Below are 4,742 nucleotides of genomic sequence, written 5' to 3'. Positions count from 1 at the left end.
TGTGTGACCCTATGGGTTCGGATACGTATAGACATGGCCCGAGTACTCCTACTCGGCCCAATAGTCGGTAGCGGCCTCTAGCAAGACGTGCCAACTCCTATACGCATACGAAGATCATATCAGACGAACCATCACAACATAATATACATGCTATTCCCTTTGCCTCACGATATTTGGTCTAGCTTCAAGCCGACCGCTCTTTCTCGATCCTGTGATTCGGAATCCCTTTGTAGGTTAACTCTTAACCGTACGTAGCATGGCCATGCATTTTCGGATCCAATCACTCGAGGGGCCCAGAGATATCACTCTCAATCAGAGAGGGGTAAATCCCATCTTGATTGACCATGTCTCATAGCATGCTTCTTGACAAACCCGAAAGCTACCTTTATAACTACCCTGTTACGGCGTAGCGTTTGATAGCCCCTAAGTAGGTCAATCCACATCTAGAATACATGCGACAATCTCAGGTCTAAGGACAAAGCGTATATGTTGTTTAAAGAGAGAACTACTTCTCGTGTTGGGTCAGTCCTAACACATGTCTCCACATGTGTCCACATTATTAGTTCAACATCTCCATGTCCATGACTTGTGAAACATAGTCATCAACTAATACATGTGCTAGTCTAATATTCATGTGTGTCCTCACATGAACTCCGACTAGGGACAACTTTAGAATAACCATACAAGTGAAGAGTTTCACATACAATTCACATAATTGCAAATCAATTCAAGTAGCCTTTAATGGATATTCAATGAACACAATATACAAATCATGGATACAAATGGAATATCATCATCTCTATGATTGCCTCTAGGGCATACCTCCAACAGTCTCCCACTTGCACTAGAGTCAATCTAGAAGGTACCTAATACCCATAGCTCTTACATGTGCATCATGCTTAGCCTGCGGGAGTGGTTTTGTCAACGGATCAGAAATGTTCAGATCCGTGTGTATTTTGCATATCTTGATCTCACCCCGGTTAACGAAGTCTCGAATGAGATGAAATCGCCGCATTACGTGTTTGTTCTTCTGGTGGTTCCTTGGCTCCTTTGCTTGCGCAATTGCCCCATTATTATCACAGTAGAGATTCAATGGGCTGGACGCATTCGGGAACACACCAAGCTCAATGAGGAAATTCCTTATCCAAACACCTTCCTTCGCGGCTTCCGAAGCCGCGATGTACTCGGCTTCTGTCGTAGAATCGGCCACCGTCTCCTGCTTGGAACTCTTCCAACTAACAGCACCACCATTTAGTGTGAACACAAATCCTGATTGTGACTTTGAATCATCTCTGTCGGTTTGGAAACTGGCATCGGTGTAACCTGTTACAACGAGCTCCTCCTCACCTCCATAGACGAGGAACATATCTTTAGTCCTTCTCAAGTACTTAAGAATGTATTTCACCGCTGTCCAGTGACTCTCACCTGGATCAGATTGGTGTCTACTTGTCATACTTAGCGCATATGAAACATCTGGGCGAGTACTTATCATTGCATACATGATAGATCCAATAGCCGAGGCATATGGCACTCTACTCATGCGATCCCGCTCATCAGCAGTCGAAGGACACTGAGTCTTGCTGAGATGTATGCCATGTGACATAGGCAAGAACCCTTTCTTTGCCTCTTCTATGCTGAACCGCTTCAACACTTTGTCAATGTAAGTATCTTGGCTTAAACCTATAAGCCTTCTCGATCTATCTCTATAGATCTTAATACCCAGAATATATGCCGCTTCCCCTAAGTCCTTCATCGAAAAACTATTTTTCAGTGAAGTCTTTACGGACTCAAGCATAGGAATGTTATTTCCAATCAGTAATATGTCATCCACATATAAGATTAGAAATACTACAGAGCTCCCACTAACCTTCTTGTAAACACAAGACTCTTCTTCGTTCTTGGTGAAGTCAAACCCTTTGACTACTTCATCAAAACGAATGTTCCAACTCCTAGATGCTTGCTTCAATCCATAAATGGATCTCTGAAGCTTGCATACCTTTCCAGCATTTTTCGGATCGACAAAACCCTCGGGCTGTATCATATACACGTCCTCAGCTAGGTTTCCATTCAGGAAAGCTGTCTTGACATCCATCTGCCATATCTCATAATCGAAATATGCAGCTATAGCTAGAATAATCCGAATGGACTTAAGCATCACTACGGGCGAGAAGGTCTCGTCGTAGTCAACTCCTTGAACTTGTCGAAAACCTTTTGCGACAAGTCGTGCTTTATAGATGTGAACATTTCCATCCATGTCCTTTTTCTTCTGATAGATCCACTTGCACTCTATGGCTTTAACACCATCAGGCGGGTCAACCAAGTTCCAAACTTGATTGTCTCCCATGGACTCTATTTCGGATTGCATGGCACTCTGCCATTTTTCGGAGTCTGGGTCCATCATTGCTTCTGCATATGTCGCAGGCTCATCATTGTCCAACAATAATATTTCTCGCATTTCGTGGAGCCTTGCCGACCTTCGTGGTTGTGGCGGTGCTTCTCTTGCCATGGGTATCTCAACTTGTTCTGCTACGTTAGCATCACTCATTGATTCTTGCCCGATTGGCTCATCTTGAACTTCTTCAAGATGCACTGTCTTTCCACTCTTTTCTCCTTTGAGAAACTCTTTCTCTAGGAAAACCCCGTTCCGAGCGACAAACACTTTGCCTTCTGATCGGTTGTAGAAATAATATCCCAAAGTTTCCTTTGGATATCCCACGAAAATGCACTTATTCGACTTGGGTGTGATCTTGTCTGACTGAAGTCGCTTGACAAACACTTCACATCCCCAAATCTTTAGAAAAGACAAACTAGGAACCTTTCCAGTCCACATCTCATATGGTGTCTTAACTACGGATTTAGATGGTACCCTATTAAGTGTGAAAGCTGTTGTTTCTAGAGCGTATCCCCAAAATGACAACGGTAGGTCCGACTGGCTCATCATTGATCGAACCATGTCTAACAAAGTTCGATTACGTCGCTCGGACACACCGTTTCTCTGAGGTGTTCCAGGCGGTGTAAGTTGTGGAACAATTCCGCAACTCTTTAGATGATTGCTAAACTCGTGGCTCAAATACTCGCCTCCACGATCAGATCATAAGGCCTTAATTTTCTTGCCACGCTGATTTTCAACTTCATTCTGAAATTCCTTGAACTTTTCAAAGGTTTCAGACTTGTGCCTCATCAAGTAGACATAGCCATATCTACTAAAATCATCAGTGAAAGTTATGAAGTATTGGAATCCTCCTCTAGCCGTCGTGCTCATTGGTCCGCATACATCACTATGTACGAGTTCCAATAAGTCTACTAATCTCTCAGGAAATCCTGTGAAAGGCGTCTTGGTCATCTTGCCTAGCAAGCAAGCCTCACATGTCTCGTATGATTCAAAATCAAACGAAGTTAGAAGTCCATCAGAATGGAGCTTCTTCATGCGCTTATCACTTATATGACCCAAACGACAATGCCACAAGTAGGTAGGACTCAAATCATTAGGCCGAGGCCTTTTAGCACTTACATTACAGACAGGTGAACCATCAAGATTTAAAACAAATAATCCATTCACAATGGGTGCAAAAGCCATAAACATATTATTCTTAGAGATCACACAACCATTGTTTTCACTCGCAAATGAATAACCATCCTTCATCAAGCATGAAGGAGACAAAATGTTTCGACTTAAACTAGGAACAAAATAACAATTATTCAACTCCATAATAAATCCTGACGGGAGGTGGAGTTGCATCGTCCCGACGGTCAAAGCAGCAACTCTTGCATTATTGCCCACACGGAAATCAACTTCTCCTCTTTCCACGCTTCTACTTCTTATCATTCCCTGCATCGAATTGCAAATATGAGCAACCGATCCGGTATCAAATACCCAAGAATTAATAACTGTATCAGCGAGAAATATGTTGTCTATAACATAAACAACAAGCGTACCTGAGGTAGAAGTACTCTTACTTCCGCCGTTCTTCAACGAAGCTAGGTACTGCTTGGAGTTTCTCTTCCAGTGACCAAGTTCATGACAGTAAAAGCACTCTTTATCTGGAGCAGGTCCAGCTTTAGCCTTGGGCGGTGGGTTTGGCTAGGACGTTCCAGCCTTGCCCTTCTTCTTCCAAGAATTGCCCTTCTTCTTAAAGCTGGGCTTGTTCTGTATCGCCATCACATGGCTGGTACTAGCGCTTTTCTTAATGTCAGCCTCTGCTGTCTTGAGCATGCCACACAGCTCATTCAGACCCTTCTCCGTCCCATGCATATGGTAGTTCGAGATGAAGTTCCCATAGCTAGCCGGAAGAGATGAAAGAATGAAATCAGTGGCCAACTCTTGGCCTAGTGGGAAGCCTAGCTTCTCCAACCGTTGAGTGTAACCAACCATCTTGATTACGTGTGGTCCTACTGCTGCGCCTTCTGCTAGCTTGCTCTCAACAAAGGCCTTCGACACATTGAACCTTTCAGTCCTGGCCTGTGTTTGGAACATGTCTCTAAGCGCCACGATCATATCGTGCGCCTCATGGTTTGTTTCGAACTGCATCTGCAGCTCGGGTTCCATGCAAGCAAGCATAAGGCAGCTTACTTCGAGGTTAGCATCACATGCTTTCTTGTAAGCATTCTTAGTAGCAGCGGGTGCATCCTCAGCAGGTTCTTCTGGTAGTGGGTTGTCTAGAACATCTTCCTTTTTCTCAGCCCTGAGAACAATTCTCAGGTTGCGGATCCAATCCGAGTAGTTTGTTCCATTCAACTTGTCC

Source organism: Setaria italica, chromosome I, assembly GCF_000263155.2.
Source record: "Setaria italica strain Yugu1 chromosome I, Setaria_italica_v2.0, whole genome shotgun sequence".
Classification (NCBI taxonomy): domain Eukaryota; kingdom Viridiplantae; phylum Streptophyta; class Magnoliopsida; order Poales; family Poaceae; genus Setaria; species Setaria italica.
This window is presented reverse-complemented; position numbering follows the sequence as displayed.